The sequence below is a fragment of the Equus caballus genome, chromosome 23 (assembly GCF_041296265.1).
Source record: "Equus caballus isolate H_3958 breed thoroughbred chromosome 23, TB-T2T, whole genome shotgun sequence".
Lineage (NCBI taxonomy): Eukaryota > Metazoa > Chordata > Mammalia > Perissodactyla > Equidae > Equus > Equus caballus.
The window spans coordinates 9,761,121-9,781,728 of NC_091706.1; the positions used below are offsets into that span (position 1 = coordinate 9,761,121).

At 34.0% G+C, this 20,608-nt stretch overlaps 1 non-coding gene and 2 pseudogenes across 1 annotated transcript; 2 read left to right on the forward strand and 1 right to left on the reverse strand.

Moving 5' to 3' along the window:
• OR4C267P (olfactory receptor family 4 subfamily C member 267, pseudogene) lies at window positions 8,451-9,377 on the forward strand (annotated as a pseudogene).
• LOC111771835 (small nucleolar RNA SNORA18) lies at window positions 11,551-11,680 on the forward strand. Its single transcript, XR_002805743.2, has one exon. It is a non-coding gene; the product is annotated as a small nucleolar RNA SNORA18 (small nucleolar RNA).
• OR4C278P (olfactory receptor family 4 subfamily C member 278, pseudogene) lies at window positions 15,368-16,262 on the reverse strand (annotated as a pseudogene).

Sequence of the window (20,608 nt, forward strand, 5' to 3'; positions counted from 1 at the left end):
AAGGCTAATCTGAAGACTGCTTCATTGTCATTGCCTCAATATAGCTTATGACCTCCAAAAATTACACTTTGGAGAAACACTTGGCATATGTCTATAAAAGTCTATTCATTAGCTAATAAATCATATTGGATTTTTTTATTAATCACTTTTTATTTTTCAGAGCAGTTTTAGGTTGACAGCAAAATTGAGAGGAAGATACAGAGATTTCCCATATACCCCCTGCCCTAACATTATCAACATCCCTGACCAGTGTGATACATTTGTTACAACTGATGAACTTACATTGACACACCATAAGCACCCAAACTCCCTAGTTTACTTTAGGGTTCCCTCTTGGTGTACGTTCTATGTTTTTGGACAAATGTATAATGTCAGGTATCCATCCTTATAGTATCATGCAGAGTTTCACTGCCCTAAAAATCTTCTGTGCTTCATGTATTCATCTTCCCCCATCTCTTCATATTGGGTTTTTAAATTATGAAATAAGATGAAGATAAATCTATCTTTAATTAGGCCATTTTCTTAAATTCTTTGCTTTTAAGAGATTTCTTATAGGCTAAATTATCTGCAGACAAAATCTGCCATTAGAAGGAACTGGGTCCACTTGAAACACAAGGTTCTGAAAGTTCATCTATTTTTGGAGCTCTTTAACAAATCAATAAGAGAACAAACATGATACATGGCATTATCATTTTCCAAACAGAAGATCTCATTCTACTTGGCTCGATTTTTGAGCCCAGGCTATATTCTAGGGAACAAAGAATTTTATAATGTCATGCAATACTCTTAATTCCTTCATTGCCATGCTACTTTTGACCCCTGCAACTTATCTTCAATTAATGTAGGTATGTAGGAGTAGATGGAAATCTTTTTATAAATATGCTTCTCATTAATATAAGCATAGTCATAAACCTCATATCTAACTTTCTAGATCATATATCTTAATGATAATTGATAAACAAAGGTACATCTTCCTGCCTCAAAGAAACTCTCTTCCTTTCACAGGACGTGAGTCTATTTTAGCATACAAAATTTTTATTCCTAATGTGACACAGGCAAAGAGGCTGAGAATTGACATTTTTAAAGTTATGTTAAAAAAATATACACCCAGGTTGTTTTTTGTATTACAAATTTATTCGTGTTCTCAATTAAAACAGTAGCAACAGTACAGAACATTCATGTACTTAATCCTTCACTCATCATGTATAGTTTTTTGATCTGTTTTTAAATATTCCAGTCCTCTCCTTTTTTTGTTTAGACTGCAATTCCTGGACTCCTTGTGGAAATATATTGCATTATCTTGTAAAGTTGAATATTGCCACATCCTGCAACATATCAATTACATTTCTAGAGGACATGTTTAAAAATGTTCGTAATTACTGTTCATAGTAATGAAATACTAATTGAGAGGATAATGGATGAAAAAAATTTGAAATTATGCAATAGAGTATGTATAGAAGTGAAAATGAATCTACAACTATATTCAACAACTGATATAAAAGTTAGTAGACTTAATGTGGATGAAAAAATAAAAACAACTCTTAGAATTCTGCAGATAGTATGCTAAGTTCAGAACCAGGAAAAAACTAAAAATATACGTATGTGATAAAGATATTCTGTTTTTAGGAAGCAAGATAATTGTACAGTTAAAAAATCAGGATATTGGCTATCTTTAGGGTGAGGCAGGGTGCAGGATATGGAAAAGCTTAAAAATTGATTTAATTATTGGTAATGGTAGGTAGATACCAACTTGGGATAGTAGTAAGCTTACAAATATTCATTATATTATTTAAATAAATGTAAAAGGCAATAATATAAAATGAATCAAATAAAAGACATTAAAATGTTTGGAAATGGGTGAATTCTATAGTTGGAATTCTATTATGAGAATTGCTTTCTTCTGCTTGTCTGTTGCCTCTGCTTCATTTTGTGTTGGTTCCATTTTCAATCCGGCTTTCTACACTCATGGTAAGATTATGAGGAGTTCCACATCTGTACTCTCAGAAACTCTATTAGGAAAAGAAAGACTTTTCTCAATAGTTCAAGAAAAGTACTGAGATTGCATCTTATTTGCTAATAGATACATGACCCAATCATTACAACCTGGGGAAATGCTGTCTGATTGACCACACAGGAATGATACCCATCTTTGGGAGATAGCACTGCTCATACCTTATGTAATGAAAAGACAGAAATTGTGGTTTCTCAGAAGAAAATCAAGTTTCAGTTACTCCAAGAAGGAAAATGGACTTGGGTCCAGGAAAAACAATCAATTCAGGGCCTATGAGTTAATTTTTTATAACTCATCTTTAGCATCCTTATGATGAAGGCAGGATAAATCTACAGAAGTATTTAGATATTTTTATAGCAAAACAAATATACACCAAAGGCTGAATACATCCTTCTTTGGGGACTATATTCCACAGCACAGCATGAGAAATATCATACTCTATTATAAGAACAACCTGACATTTTCAGTGTCCCAGATGATGTCTCCCAGGGCTGTTGATTCTAAATGCTGTTGAGGCACACAAATGAAAGGATTCCTAAAGGAGTATTTGTTGTGTCCCAAGACCTGACCTCACATCTACCTCTGTCCTAAATTAGTGGTTTTACTGTAGTTCAGAGAGAATCTCAACCTATTTCTTTAACCATTACATAGGTAATTTTTCAGAAAAGATAATTGCAAGTTGTTACTCAAATTATTTTCAATTAGGCTTGAATTGTTTTAATCATTCATTCACCTAGTAAACAATTGATAATTTGAAGCACAATGTGAAGTGTTGTTTATAAATGTTTACTATTGTAGATATGCTGGAGAACAAGATAGTCACGAACCGTACCCTCGATGATTATCTACAATTTCCAGAATTCAATAAGAGTTTGAAGAATAAAATAGGATTTTTTTCCCTGGTTTCTGTTCTTTATGCAATATTTTCCTATTTTTAATTTCTGAATGATTGATCACTTCAATCAGGACGTTCATGTATCTGAGTTTTAGACACTAGTACTCATGTGGCCTTCTTATGCAGAAGATTCACTCACTTCTTCCTGACAGTCTAATCCTTTGGATTTCAAATCACTGTGCTTTCATGATTTACTCATGATCCTTTAAGCATGCTTCTTAAGAGTCTTCACAAATTCTTTTAAATGTTCATGAAACTCTACATTTTGTCATTTGCTCACTTCTCCAAACTACCTGTTTTCTTTGGGTGACCTCACCCAATCTCATGATTTAAACTATCATTTACCAGTAATGATTTCCCAATCTAGGTCTACAGCCCTAACTTGAGATTCACAATTTTAAAAAAGCCAACTGTCTACTGAACATTTTCCCTTGTATATCCTATGACGACTTGACCCTGTCATCATTGCCCTATTATTCTAAACTCCCCAACCTGAGATACCACTGCTAGCCATTAGAAACTTTTTTCATCATCAGCACCGTCTAGTACTACCTGGTTTTCAATTTGGGCTAGTGTCAAGAAAATGTGTGGAAAGAAGACAAACCATGGAAAAAGAGAGTGATTAGATCTCCATATTGAACTTATTAAATATGCAATTGGGCAAGCTGCTTAACTTCTGTGAGTTTTAGTTTTCTTTTATATGAAATGTCATTGTTAACACCTACCTCATTGAATAGTTATGTAAATGAAATGATATAACTTATGTAGGGTAATAAATAGAGTCTAATATACAAAATGTATTCAATAAATATTTGGTGAAGTAACAAGTAAACTGTATTCCAAAATGTCTGTTTACTAACATTAATTAGCAAAATAAATAGAAATGAATTTAAAAAATGAGATATCTATTCAATGCTCAGTATGCATGATAATTCTCAGCATAAATTTGTGGTTCCTTCATGAAGGATGGCTATAGCACACAGAATAGAACTTCTCATTGTGGGACACCATACTGCCTTCGCTGGACTGTTCTTGCAAATAAATTACGAGAGCTAGAAAAGCTTCTCTCCCAATGCACAGCGGGGTAATTTAGGGAACTAGGTGGGAGCAGAGTAGTTTCCTGCTGATCTACTTCCTCTTCCACCAAAGACACTGTGTTTTCTTCTCCCTCTTCTCTATCACCCACTCTGCCATCCATTTATGTTTTGCTCTTCTTCCCCTGATATCTTTGGTCAGCCTAACACACATAATACCTCTAAACCCTTGTTTGTATTTAGATACCGAGTATGAGGAGGGTTCACTTTCTCTTTTGTGGGCTACATAGACAAATCAAAAGTTAAATTTAATACAGCATTTGGGATGCTTCTGATTAGAAAAGAAAAGGAAACTTTAGCACATACTACTCTCTTGGATGCTTATATTTTACATCATTATGTCAAAATATTCCCTCAGGAATTAAGATGGGGACTTTTTCTCCCAGTATTCTGTGGGATGGCTGCTTTCAAAAAGGAATGGAAAGACTTGACACTATGTAGAGTGTTCTAACAGGTAAGTGACAGGTTATTTACATCTTTTTACCCAGAAAGGCATCATTACAGAATAATTCAAATTAGTTTTTAAATATATTTTATGTGTGTCTATATTGCTCCCACTTCCCCTGATAAAGGAACAGATAAAAGAATAATGTTTTTAAAAAGTTTACTCTTAATATAGTAAATAAATAGAACCAAATATAAGCTTTAGCATAAAAAGTTCTTTTGAGCTCAACAAATATGTTATGAGCACAAAGTATGTGAAAAGCCATCATTCTTGTGTGTGGATACAAGGAGGAATTCCATGCCCTAAGGTTTACTACAGATTCTTGAGATGGCAGAGTAAAAAAGTTCACAAAATCTTTTCATGTAAGGTAGCTAAGCAAGATAAGTCCTCACGAGGGGCATTAAAAGTTAGAAAAGATTATGCCTGATTAGAGCTTAGAGAAAAGGTTAATAGAGGTAGTGACATTCACATAGCTTCTGCAGAATGTCATCTCCAAGTGACAGCTTTAAATATAATGTTGTTTGTTACAGTATAGAATTACTAATCTCTGCGTGTTTCTAAAATGATATCATAAGAATAGAATTTGCACTTTACATGCATCTCAGATTTAGTTTGAAAAACTGAATAACCACTACTCATGAAAAATTCAGAAATGACAATGTGCAGGCTAAAAACTATGTAATGAAGAAGAAAGGTAATGTCCCATATGTGTGGGAGGGGAGGTTTTTATCATTCTTTAATTTGGGCTTTTGAGGGATAAAGAATCTTGGGTCAACCTGTTAACCTTCCCGCAGGAAATGGTAAATTTTATGTGTACATAAAATGAGATTCTCCCAAAGATAGAATTCTAGTGTAAACAAATCAGGGAGGGTTGAGTAGTTTAAGAGAGAATTGTTAAGGAGAGTAAAGATTCTTACTGTGGTCGCTGCAATAAAACAGATAGGATAGGTTAGAAAGATCCAACTAACACTCTATTCCACCCTCATCTATTTTCCACCTTTATCTCTCTGCTTTTCTTTCAGCTCTTTTCTGTTACCTCCCCATCCAACACATTGTTTGTTTATTATTGTTTTGACAAATTTAGCCATGCTAAGGTTAGCTAAACTTGTTTCAGGTAAGTACAATAGTTATTAAGTTGTGCTATTTTATTAGTGTTGTCTTCAGATCATTGTTACCCATTTTTTGTGTCAGATTCCTTTGAGAACCTGATGAAAGGTGTTAACACACCTCTGGAAAAGTTCTACATATGATCACCCACAAAGACATGAACAAAAACATAACCAATTTTAGGAGGATATGAAAAATGTCAAGGCTTTCCTCGTATTCTTTAAGGGCCAAGGATTCATGATAAAAAATAGTTAAATGCTAAGATGATCATTTTTGTGGGTGTCAGGGTTTCAAATCGTGCATGGCCATGTGGTGCTGTTCAGACTACACCATCTTCTACTCCAGATTGTGGAGATGATTTATTAAGTTATTTAAAATTCATCTCAGTTTTTTCTGAATTTATAATTGGGAGTATGTTTGTCTGTCTACCATGCATAATAGAAGGCCACAGAGGATTAATGATGTGAATGCATTTTGTAACCAGAATAGCACTAAACCAATCAGATAAATATATTAAGAAGTAATTGAGAAGGTTCAATTTAAAAACATTTACTCAGCACCTACATTGTACAAGGCATTGAGTTTTGAACTGTGGAGAATAAAATCTGAGAATACATAATTTTCAAAGATTTTTATTCCAAAAAGGAAGCTAAAGAGAGAGCACATATAAGTGAATTTAACTAATATTATGTAATATTATAAGAAAAGCTGTCAAAGAAGCCCTTAGGGAACAGGAGAGAGAATTTCTTTCATCATAAAGCAGTCACTGAAGGCCACCAGAGAAGGTTTCTTAGCAGTTGGGTCCTGCAGTTTTGGGACAGTTGAAGTAGTTAGAAATGAAGTGACATTCTAAGAAGGAAGGAGACTATTGATTGAACTGCTGACTAAATATTTATGAGAACTCATAATTATTAATAAGTTAATGAAAATATATGTATCTATAATTCTTAAGTTATCTTAAACAATATATGTCCAGATGTATAAATAAACTTGTTCCTATGGCCAGCCCCATGACCAAGTGGTTAAAGTTCCACATACTCCACTTCAGTGGCCCAGGTTTGTGGGTTTGGATCCTGGACATGGACCTATTCTACTCATCAGCCATGCTGTGGAAGCATTGCATATACAAAAATAGAGGAACACTGGCACACATGTTAGCTCAAGGTCAATCTTCCTCAAATGAAAAAATATATCTCTACCATTGGCAACAGATGTTAGCTCAGGGCAAATATTACTTAGCAAAACAGTAAAATAAAATAAACTTGATCTAGAAATGAACATTCTAATGGGGTTGATAGCACAAATCAACAGTCATACACTCAAATGAGTGGCCACAATTATGGGACTTAATTTCAAGTACAAATATTTCATGATGGATCACTCTTTCAAATTAAGAAGGAAAGAACAAGCTTATTGTTTTGATTAAGATACTAAGGATCAGTTTCCTCATAGTTGAAGATCTTTGTCAAAAGTTTCATAGTGCAAACAGAGTTTTTTAAAAATCTGGTATCCTAATATAAATTGCTTCATCAGACACTTTCCTGAGAGTAGTTTTTGATTTGGAGGAACATAAGGTATATTTCAAGTGGGCTCAGGAGAAGAAAGCTTACCAAGCAAGAGGAAAAGATGTACAAGGGAAATTTGCATCTGTTTACTCTATCATAGTCTGTGCTTTGGCCACTTACAACTTTTAAGACAGTGTATTGAAGGATTGAAGAGGAACACAATGAGATATGTAAGCCTTCCAAATTTTTTACTTGCATATAGTCCCTTTCAAAATTATCTTGAAAAGAAAGATGTAGATAAAAAGTTTTTTTCTTAGAAGTGAAGCCAGTGATAGCATTCCTTTCTAAGTTTGAAAAAAGAGAAATATTCATTGAAATAAATTAAATTTCAAAGTTAAATCATCACTGACTTAGCCAGGACAGAAATAAATTGAATGAAGTCAGTTACTGACTGTCCACTACTCTTGTTGTCTAAAATTATATCTCCTTCCCTCCTCTGAATCTCTGGTTTGTTACAAGAACAAAGGAGTTTTCAGGTGCTTGGATAATACAAACTCTACTGGAGATTACAACCATCATCTGATCCTACATGAACTGCATGGTGTCCTCCCAAAATCACTTCAGATGTAAAATGTTTAAGTTAAAAAGTTGAATTATGAAAACAAGAACTGTTGAGTTATAACACCCCTCTTTCATTTTTATGCAACCTTAGGGACTTTGGGTCCTCTAAGGGATGTCTTTCAGAAATGGGAAAAAGGAAAAGGTAGAAATAAGGACATTTGAGATATTGCCAACTATTAAGGAATATTCACTTCTCTACATTAGTATACATCAAATGCTAAATATCAGAAGAGCACCACAAGGTAACATCATATTATTTAGAGGATATAAGTACTTCCTCTTTCTTGTTTCAAGCTCTAATATCTGGAAATTAGCATACAGTGAAGGGACACATAATATATATTAAAAAATAGACATTTGTAGAATTATGTGTAACAAATATACAATGATAAATATATGTGTAAAGAAGATATTCTTTATGGGTTGGGGCTGGGGTATAATTTTCCATTTATATTATGAACTTCCAAAAGTAGTCAGATATATCCAAAATCCCAAGTGATACACCATCTAAACATGGATGTCAATTTATTAAATATCAAAAAATAATTAATTTAATAATAAAATGAAGCCTCATTGCAAACTGTGGAACAAAGTGTTGAGGTGAGTTACTAAGAAGCAACAGCTAAAATGCCCATGATAAGGAACATTTATTTTTCTTAAAATATCCATAGCATCATATATAACACTATATGTTACACATACAACCCTGAATTAATTCCCTTATATTTTGCAGATGAACCATGTCACACTCCTTCTTCTCATTCAAGAAATCATGCAGCTGAATAATAATGTGACTGAGTTCATTCTGCTTGGGTTAACCCAGGAACCTGTTAGGAAGAAAATAGTCTTTGTCACTTTCTTACTTATCTATTTGGGGACTTTGCTGGGTAACTTTCTGATTATCGCTACCATCAAGACCAGCCAGGCACTTGGAAGTCCAGTGTACTTCTTCCTTTTCCACTTATCTTTATCTGATACCTTTCTCTCTACATCCATAGGCCCTAGAATGGTTGTGGATGCCCTTTTGAAGAAGACCACTATCTCTTTCAATGACTGCATGATCCAAGTCATTTCATCACATTTCTTTGGCTGCCTGGAGATCTTTATCCTAATTATCATGGCTGTTGACCACTATGTGGCCATCTATAAGCCCCTACGCTACACAATCATCATGAGCCATCAAGTCTGTGGTGCATTGGTGACTGTAGCCTGGGTGGGGTCTTGTGTACATTCTTCAACTAGACTTTTCTGGCCTTGAGTTTACCCTTCTGTGGTCCCAATGTGATTGATCACTATTTCTGTGACTTGCAGCCTTTGTTGAACTTACCTGTGCAGACACCTACGTGGTCAATCTACTCTTGGTGTCCAACAGTGGGGCATTTGTACAGTGAGTTTTGTCATGGTGATGTTCTCCTATGTTATCGTCTTGCGTCCTCTGAGAAACCACAGTGCTGAAGGTAGGAAAAAAGCCCTCTCAACCTGCATTTTTCACGTCATCGTGGTCACCTTGTTCTTCTGTCCTTGCATATTTATATACACATGGTCTGCAACCACCTTCTCCATGGACAACATGATAGCTGTGTTTTATACAATTGGAACACCTTTGTTCAATCCTGTGATTTATACACTGAGAAATGCAGAAGTGAAAAATGCCATGAGGAAAATATGGAACGTGAAGTTGATCTCAGGTGACAAATGATGAATAGAAGTTTCAAATTTTCTTTATCATTAGGATTGATCAAAAAAGTCCATAGAGAATATTATCCTCTTATTGCAGAGTTAACATAATCCTAAAGTGGGGCATAAGAATTAGTTTATTCAAGAAGATAGGCAATATGAACACATATGCTGATTAGCATTGAGTCAATTTTCTGTAGAAAAAGAGACAGCCCCAGGTAGAAACAGTCATGTAAGACACATGCTTTACTCTGCCTCTCTTGCCTGCCTAATAGCACTGTGTTTTGATCTTGCATTATCTCTGCCCTTCCTCATATTGATTCTTTGTGTTCTCTATTTATACTTACACTTCTGTATGCTTATATCCACAGCCTGGCAAGGTTTCCTCCAAACTGTTCATTTATTAAATACTGTGGGATCATAATGTCTGATCATGAACCTTCAACTGGGTTGTTCTTCCTGACAGAAAGAAAGCACCAGATTTAAATAATTATAGAAGCTTCATGTTGTAAAGGACAAGACACGCAATGTAGATAATCTCTCTTCTATGTCCTGTGGTTACACTTTGAATTATTATCATATGTTTACTAAGATCCTTCTAGAAGAGTGACAGAACACTGTGAGAACATTCACCCTTCTGAAGGAGTCTTTTTTATCTTAGGAAGGTTCTGATTATTTAGGCTATACTCAATATTACTCTGTTTGTAAAAATTACTTTTTGCTCCTAAAATGTTACATTCTAATTTTGGGGAATTTTAAGTTTTCTCTTGAGTCATCCCAATTATAATAATTTGTTCATAAGATCACGTTCTAATGATTATGGCATAGATGGCTCAAATTAATATGGATATATTTATATGGCCTACAAGAGTATATGCAATTGATAGTAGGGAACTTGAAAATGAGAATTGATTAAAGATAGAATATTGTAACCAGAGGAGGATTTTTAGGATTTGGAGCAGAAGAGTTACATCACTGATATGAATTATTTTAGTTAGATTTAATATAATCGAGAAAAGAGAGTAATTTGAATGAGACTGTGATATTTGAATGAAAACTATGTTTATGCAATGGAGATGGATATCACCATTTGTCACCATCCATCAACACCACAGACTAATTGTATGAACAGTAAGAATCTTCTGATTTCAATTTCTATTTTTATTTGTATTTTTTATCCATAGAGAAAATTCAATGAGTATTTTTGTTTATTTGGAACTTCTATATTTATAAATTACTTAATTATATTAAGATTACTAGTTTTATATTAATTTTATTGTACCAGGAACTTTAGAATGTCTTTAGCTTGAGAAAATGATCATCTATTTCTCCATGTGGGAATGTAAAACTGTGAATTCCACAATAAATTCTAGTGACATATATACATCACTTTTTTTCAGATTCTATGAATTTCAAGGTTACTTCATCTCAAGCATTTATTATTGATCACAGCTGCTGGAGTTTGATTCTGCTCTTGTAAGCTTTGCAAAATAGTCAATTCCAGTTGGCACAGTTTTAGTTGATGTCTTATATTTCAAGACAAAGTAATTATGAAAAGGGGTGTATATTGGACCCAATTTAGGTGCCTCCCGAGATACACTCTATCTAATATGTCTTATGGACATACTTTTAACACAGAGCTTCCATGCCCACTGTTGCCATGTCTCCTGCCCATAGAGATTATGGTCTAATTTTTGTCCAGGATTTTATAATAAAGATGACAGAACTGTAAAGATGACTGAATATGCAACCTACCTAGGAATTTTTTGTTGAAGTCAGTATTCTGATAAGAAAAGTGTGGGATTCTGAGATCTAGACAGACATAATTGTGCAGGGCAGGGTGAAAACAATTATCTTGCATCCTCCTGATTATCATAAGTAGCTTCCTCTCCCTTCAAAGAGAGGAAAGAACAGGCTTCCTTAGCCTAGACACCATGCCATTACCTTATTTGAAGAAGTTGTCATGCAATGGTATTTGCTTTCCTCGTGGGCTTCCTCCTACACCCCTTATTGCTTCCAACCAGCTAACCAGGGGAAAGCTGCAAGAAAGTCTAAGCAAGAATGTGCATTCTTGCTCTAGGATAAAATGAAATGCATGAGAAAATTGCAGGACTTTGTTGCTAAGTACAAGTGTGAACCATGGGAGCACTTCATTATGGGAGATGTTAACGCAGAATGGAAAATATAAATCTTGAATTGAGGTCTATCCAATGGGGCTTTTTCCGTAGACTCACATTATTGGAAATGCCTTGTCAAGTAACTATGCGGTTTGCTTTACTCACAGAACTATTTGTTAGATCTGTGGGAAAGAACTACAATACAGAGTTCCTAAAATTATAAAAGACCCAATAGTTGACTTTTTTAAATCTTAGGTATTGACAGTATCTTAAATATCTGTACTATTCTTTGGTGTGGAAGCTTAGAAGTTAATATGATTTGAACTTAATTCATATTTAGAAGACCCTAAAGTAAATTTCTTGAAGAAATTAATTCCCAAAGTTTCTAGGTGGGACATTTTTGAAGTGTGTCATCAATATACCCATATTCAAGTGCAGATAAAATAAACTCAACTAAAAAATTGTGGGCTGACTAACATGACAACTGTGGATTAAACATGGGTTATATTTATTTATTTTTATCTTTTTTACCATTCTTAGAAATGTTTATTACAAGTGTTCTTAAAGACTTCTCTACATTCATTACAGAATGGTAAAACTTCCATTCACTGATATAACACTGTTCTCAATGCATCTTTTTAATTCTTTCTTTTCTAAAGGAATCATATTATAATATATAAATGTACCAACTTAACATATGCACCTTAAATGTACACCACATTATAAATCAGATATACTTCATCTAAAAAAAAAAAAGCATAGGGTCTTTGTAAAAGGGCTGTTGCGTAGATGAATCTTGACTCAAATTTTGGTGGAACTAAAGTAAGTTTGATGGGCAGTGGAAGGAATTATATGTAAAATTCCCTAAATAAAAATTTATTGACTTTAATGAGCCATAAGAAATGACGATATTCGCCATTTGTGACAACGTGGATGGACCTTGAGGGTATTATGCTGAGTGAAATATGTCAGAGAGAGAAAGTCAAATTCTACATGATCCCACTCATAAATAGAAGATAAAAACGACAAACAAACACATAGCATTGGAGATTGGATTGGTGCTTACCATCGGGGAAGCGGGGGAGGGCAAAAGGGGTAATTAGGCTCACATTTGAGGGGCTGGAATATAATTAGTTTTTGGGTGGTGAACATGATGTAATCTACACAGAATTCAAAATATATTATGATGTACATACACAAATAAAAAATAAGAAAAATAATTAGGTGTTAATCACCATAAACTTCCCTCTTACCAATACTTTTGGGACATCCTATAATTCCTGGTATGTTATGTTTTCATTTTAGTTTGTCTTAGATATTTTCCAATTTCCCTTTGATTTCCTCTTTTGCTCAATGGTTATTCAAGCGTGTTTTATTTTAATTTCAATGAATTTGTGAATTTTTCTATTTTCTCTTGTTATTGATTTCTTTGTTTCACTCCACTGTGCTCAGAAAAGGTATCTGGAATGATTCCAATATTCTTAAGTTTGTTAAGACTTATTTCATGCCCTAACATATGGTCTATCCTGAAGAAAATTCCGTGTGATCTTTAAAAGAATACGTGTATTGCTAGTGTTGGTGGAATATTCTGGATGTATCTGTTAGGTACATCTCACCAATAGTGTTGTTCTAGTCTGTTCTTTCGTTATGATTTTCTGTTTAAATGTTCTGTCCATTTTTGTAAGTGGGATATTAACATCTTCTATTGTTATTGTATTTGTGTATTTATCCCTTCAGATCCATCAATATTCACTTTAGGTATTTTGATGCTCTGATTTTGGATGTATATATATTTATGTTTGTTAGAATTTCCTATGGAAATGACTCTTTGTCATTTGTAATGACTTTCTTTGTCTCTTTTGCCTATTTTATATTCAATAATAGTTAGTCATCCTGCCCTCTACTGGTTACCAATTACGTGGAATATCTTACTCTATCATTTCATTTTCAGTCTGTGTCCTTAAATTTAAAATAGTCTCCTGTAGATAGCATATAGTTAGATTTTTTAAAAAAATTTTTAACAGTGTAGAGCTTCCTCAAAACATTAAAAGTAGAACTACCATATGATCCAGCAATTCCACTTCTTGATATTTATCCCAAAAAAGCAAAAATGCTAATTCAAAAAGATATATGCACCTGCATGTTCGTTGCAGCATTGTTTACAGTAGCCAAGATATGGAAACAACCTAAGTGGTTGAATGGATATAGAAGATATGGTATATATACACACATGCAAATATATGCATATATATGCAAATTATCCATGATCAGTAACATCATTTAAGTTAATGCTTGAAATTATATAATAATATCTCAATTAAGGATTGTTTTCATACAGAAAACACAATCTTATATATATTCATTAATGCTATTTATATAGCATAGAAGAGTAAACTAAAAAAATTGGGGATAAAAGTATGTGGCTTAATAATATATACTTCTATTACATAATAAATTAGTATAAATAATTCAAATAAAATATTTTAAATCATGGTGATATGTCAAATTTTCCCTTGTGAATGTAACTTTTTAAAATAGACTTGTTTTTTTTAGTGCAGTTTTAGGCTTACAGAAAAGTTTCACAAAAAGTACAGAGTTCCCACATATCTTCGCTGTCCCCCTCAGTTTCCCCATTTGCTGACACATGGCATCAGTTTGGTACATTTGTTACATTGGTAAACCAATATTGTTACACTTGTACTAAAGTTCATAGTTTACATTAGGGCTTACACTTTGTATTGTATAGTTTTATGGGGTTTGGGTTATGCAATATGTCATGTCTCCATCATTCCAGTATCATAAATATTTGTTCTCCTTCACTAAAAATGACTTGTGCTCCATCTATTCTTCTCTTCTCCTCTCTCATTGAATCCCTAACAATGACTGGTTTTTACAGTTCCCACAATTTTGCCTTTTTCAGAAAGGAAATTTATAATTCATAACTCTCATGTAAGTATTGCCATTTTGAAACATAAATATCCTTCTTAAGGTTATCTCATTCATTGTTTTTTTCTATTAATATTTTAAAATTCAGTAACATCAATTGATTACTCTCTCTACTTGTAGACCACATTAATATATCACCCTTAATTTGGGCCAGCTATGCTACAATTAATTCGCATGATTCAAAGGAAAACTTAATACCACCCCCTGCCCCGAAGAAAGAATCAAGTTGGGAGTATAAAGTAGATTTTACCAAAAGAATGCTATTCTGCATACAAAACCAACAGTCACAGCCTTCCTAACATCCAAGATGTACCTCAGGACGGTGCGTATTCTCACAGTTCGAGAAAGATCTAAGTAAACACAAGCTTAGAATTTGCAGTAAACGCTCAAGAATTGGAAAGAGGATTACTAGATTTTATCTTGTTCCTTGCTACATGGACTTTTTACAGTTATTTGAATCTGATACTTTCTGCTGAATCAGGAAGAACAATTAAGTTGAAGGTTGATGATCAAATGCATCGAGACAGAAGTGTCTAATAAATGAAACCCTTTGGAAGAGGTATAAGTAACCAGGCTGTAGAGATAAGCATGGGGAGGAGGTTAATCTAGAAGCAGAAAGCATCAGTACTCGCCATTATGAAGAACAGCTAAAACACTAGATAAAAATCATAGGTGACACTAGGAAGGCAAAAGTCAGAGAAACAACAGTGAACCACTAAGGCAATGGGCCTTCCGTACCAGACTATACCTGGTGCTGTCACTTCCCCTTCATAAATTTGACTCGATACTAACCAGCTTATGGGTTCACATTCTTTATTTTCCTGAAGGAAGTAGTTCTCATGCCTCAAATTAGGATTGTAAAACTACACAATAAGAATATCATATTCTCTATGAACTTTTAGGCCAATCCAAACTATTAAGAAAAATTTAAAACTCCCATTCTTCTTTTGGCATCTGAGACTATCTTCTTGTTCCACAACTTTCTCATTGCATTTTTCACTTCTCCATTTCTCAGTGTACAAATCAGAAGGTTGAACAAAGGTTTTCCAATTGACAGGTGTCATCATGTCCATGTGGAAGGTGGTTGCAGCATATGTTTATATAAATATATAAGGACCAAAGAACACGATGACCACTATGATGTGGGAGTTACAGTTGCAGAAGACTTTTCTTATTCCTTCAGCACTGTGGTTTCTCATAGAACACAAGATGATAACACAGGAGAACATCACCATGACAAAAGTCACTATACAGATGGCCTCACTATTGGACACTAAGAGTAGATTTACCACGTAGGTGTCTGTACAGGTAAGTTTCAACAAAGGCTGCAAGTCACAGAAATAGTGATCAATCACATTGGGGCCACAAAAAGGTAAACTCAAGGTCAGAAAAATCTGAGCTGAAGAATGTACACAGGACCCCACCCAGGCCACAGCCACTAGTGAACCACAGACTTGATAACTCATCTTAGTTGTGTAGCACAGTGACTTACAGGTGGCTACAGAGTGGTAAAAATCCATGAGAATTAGGATAAATATCTCTAGGCTACCAAAGTAATACATTAAAAAGACATGAATCATGAACTCACTGAAAGAGATAGTGGTCTTCTTTAAAAGGTCAGCCACAATCATTCTAGAGGATATGGACGTAGAGAAGCAGGTGCCAGATAAGGATAAGTGGAAAAGGAAGAAGTACATTGGACTTCCATGTTCCTAGCTGGTCTAATAATCAGCAAGTCATCTAACAATGTACCCAAATAGAAAATCAAGAAATTGACAAACTGTTATCTTCCTTACAGGATCCTTAGTTTACCCAAGCAGAATGAACTCAATCACATTATTGTTCAGCTGAATGATTTCATGAATGAGAAGAAGGGATGAATGTGAACTAAATTGTGTGAAAAAAATAAAGGAATTAATGTAAGTTGTGCCATGAGATATTATGGGATAGTTAAAGCAAGTTAATTCTTGGTACTATGGGAAATCATGGAATATTTTAAACAAAATCAAATACTCTTCATGAAGTACATTCTGACAGAGTTCTCACTGTCACTTCCATACTTTGTTCCTAAATTTTTAATGACCAGTTCAGTGGGCACATTGAGTCTCAAATAAACTTGTGGATGTGATAATTTTCCTACAGTACTCTTGAAATACAACCCTTTTTTAGCTTTGACATTATGTTGACTAATTTTGCCAATTTAATACATACAAAATTAAGAGCTAACCCTCATTTAATTATTTTCTTCAGTTTTCTCTCTCTTTTTTTTAACTGCTGCCAGTCCTCCTCTTTCTGCTGAGGAAGACTGGCCTTGAGCTAACATTTGTGCCCATATTCCTCTACTTAACATGTGGAATGCCTACCACAGCATGGCTTGCCAAGTGGTGCCATGTCTGCACCCATGATCCAAACAGGCAAATGCCAGGCCGCCATAACGGAACGTGTGCACTTAACTGCTGTGCCACTGGGCCGGACCCTTCAGTTTCCTATTTTAGTCAGTCTTGGAGCCCATGTTTTGCATGGTGCATCACTTGGCATTTAGGATATACATGACTGCCCTTGTAGGTTCAAGAATAATAATAAACGATGCACATATCACTCCCAACAAGATAAAGAATGTGTTCTTTATATAGTCCTTTACAACATTGTTACAAACATTTATACAAATAATATATTTGCTAGAAATACATAAGATTCTCCACTTCTCTACACATTATATTCCAGATATTCCACTTGAAAGGAGAAACAGGAAACACTTATAGTCTTTGAATAATCTACTGCAAACTTTAAGCACTATTATGATATTAGTTCTTGGAAAATACTAATAGAAATGAATGCTCTAATTGTTAATATATCAAATACCCCAATTTTAATCTTTCATCAGTTTCTGAAAAGCACCCCTTAGAGCTCCTGAAGTGACACTCCTAAATTAAAGAAGGGATATTACTTAATAGTTTGTTGTCACAATTCAAGTTTTTAGCTTAAGCATCATAGACCTAGAGTGGTTGTGTGTTTGGGTGTATCCAAGCAAGTGGTTTAGGACCAAATCTTGACTGTAACCACCCAAACCCCACCTTCATGAAACAATGAAACGGAGTAGAGAAGAAGAAAGGGCAGGGAGATGTGGCTTTAGAAAGAGGGATATTAGAGCGTCAGTAACTGATTTATTTTTTTTATTTCTGTCTTAGCAAAGTCAACGGTTATTAAATGTTGAAGTGTCACTTCTTTCAATGAAGATTTCTTTTTTTTCAAATTTGAAAACAAATATTATCATCGCCCTTATTTCCAATACCAAAGTCTTTCTCCAGCTATTCCCTGCTAAGTTGATATTGGACGAGACACTGTTGAAAGTAAAAATATAAACTGAAATAAAGTATGTTTAAATATAATCTGGAAGACTTCCTTATCCTATTGTTTCTCTCCCCAATCTCACCCAAAACTTCAATATATTGTCTTGGAACTTGTGAGCTGACAAATGCTCAGCCTGTGATAGACTAACTAACACACAATCACAGTTATATATTTTTTCCCTCTTTTAGTACAGTTTCTTCTCAATAGACTTGAAATTTCTCTCATCTTCCTCCAAATCAAAAACAACTCTTGGGAAAAGACCTGATGAGGTTATTCATTTTGGAGTGTCAATGATAAAAAAATAGAAAAGTCTTTTTGGACTTTGTGATCCAGGACAAACATCTGAAACTATAAGAGAAATGTGTCTTGGCATCATAACCATTACAATGAGTTTATCCTTTCCTTTGTTCACTTAAATGAGTGATGTGTCCTATAATATTTGTATTTGAAACTGTGGTAGGCATTGGAAGCAAGATGATGTGAAATTCTCTCATGCTGTATTCAGTCAGTGATTTTGGCCACACACTAGAGAGTGTAGTTTTTGGTATGGATTTTATCAATTCTATTAACCTGTCTCTTTCCAGGATAAATTTAATTCTTTCTTACAGTTGGACATATATACTTAAAATGACATATAATATTTTAATAATATTTTATTCATTTATAATTTATATTTATACATAATTATATTTATTATGTATAATAATATATATAATAATTATAAATTACTTTATTTATTTATAATATAGTTATAAATAATAAGTATATTTAATTTGTTTAACAATAATCATGGATCTTTATCAAATATTTAATCAATAGTTTCATGATGACATTAAAAGTCTAGACCCAAATCTGCATCTGCAACGCTCAATTCTATCCTTTCATGATCCAAACAATTTAGACTACTTTAGTCATATATTTATTAATTTCTCTGAGAAATATTCTCTGTGGCCTCAAGCGTACATCAGGGAGACTCCTCCTGTGTTAAACAAAGGAATTTTAATCTATTGTGTAATTTATAATACCCTCTGATCTAGGAAAAGGACAATATAGTTCTCACATCAACAAATATTTATTGAGTTATGTGTATAAACAGGGTATGTTCACCATGTAATGGGCTATACTAAAGTTAGTAAATATACCAGGTGTGATCTCTGTAATAGAAGTAATGTACTAGCCAAAGATTTAAAATAACTAGGTGTAGCAGCAACTCACATATAATATAGAGGAAAATTGGCAAAGATGTTAGCTGAGGGCAAATCTTCCTCAGGAAAAATCTTAAATAAAAATAAAAAAATATATAGTTGTACAGTATGCAAACTCCTCTTGACCTCTCCTTTCTCACTCTAAGATCTTTCTATTTCTAGCTGCTTCAACCTTCTGTGAACTTTAGGATCAAAATGCTGAGAAACATCCTTTAAATGGCTTTCAGTGATTGCCTGTGAGAAGGAAAATACATTCTCCTGTTCTCTAAACTCTTGCTTTATAGCTTTTCTTACAATAGTAGATACTATTGCCTTAACGCAAAAAAAGAATGTGCTTATTTTAGGTTCCTTCCTGGAGTTAGAATATTGAAAACGATGTGCTCTCAGGATTTTATTCCACATTGTTCCACCTCAATGCCTTGTACTTTGGGGGTGCTCAGTAAGAGCTTTTAAATTGAATGTTTTCTACTACCCTTAGAACATGATCATACTTACCTTATTCTTGTTGCACCATACTGATTACAAAACACATTCACAACATAAATTTGCTGTGGCTTTCTGTCTACTGTGTAGGTTAGAGAGACAAATACACTTCCAATTTATAGAGCCAGGAAAAGGAAAAAAAAAAACCCTGAGATCAATTTTAAATAACTTTTGAATAATTGTACAACTGGAGTAGAGGATGTCATACTCTGAAGAGTACCACGTGGCATGTAAGACATTGAAACTCTGATACCCATAAAATGATCATATTAAAACATTTTTTAATGAATCCTAAGTCCTTAGGGGTGCAAGAAGATCCATTTTTCATATATTCCCAATATTTATTCTTGTTTTTATGTGTAATATATGTATAATCACGTCAAATTGTTTTTCAAAGGTGTGTTAACACCTTTCATCAGGTTCTCAATGGAATCTGATACAACAGGTTACAACGATCCAAAGACAAAATGGCATTAGTAACCTAGCATATCTTCCAGTAACTACTGTAGTAACCTCAACTCTTCAAACAAGATAAGCCAACTTTGAAGTGGCTAAATTTATCAAAACAAGGATAAGAGAATGTGTTGGTTTAGGAATGGGTGCATGACAAAGAAGTATTTAAAAAAAAGCAGGTGGGAAAACGTGGAGAATTGATGATGGTGAAATATAAGTCGTTAGGTGGCTCCTTCTGTGTTTCTGTTTTATTGCAGATGCTACAGTGGGAAGCACTTAGGTACTGTCTGTTCAACCATCCATGCCTCCCTAGTTGAGCTACACTAGCTTCCTATCTTTGGGAGAATCCCTATACTTACTTTATTTCTACACAGAATTTACCATATTCTGTGAGAATGTTAGCAAGTTGCCCTGAGATTCTTTACCCCTTAAATGTCCAAAGAAAAGAGTAATGTAATTTATTCTTCTGAACTCCTCACTCTGGGTACTGACTCAAGTAATTTCTGCTTATCTGTTCAGGAGATGGCCTGGAAACAGCTTTAATTGAGAACCAAAATTTCATCATGAATCTCATACTCACTACTTATGTTTTCTATATCTGTTTGCCCCAACTTACATGAAATTAATATTTATTTGTTCCTCTTTTCAAATCTTCTAAAGCGAGCAGGAGTCTTGTGGAGAGGGAAGTAGATAATATC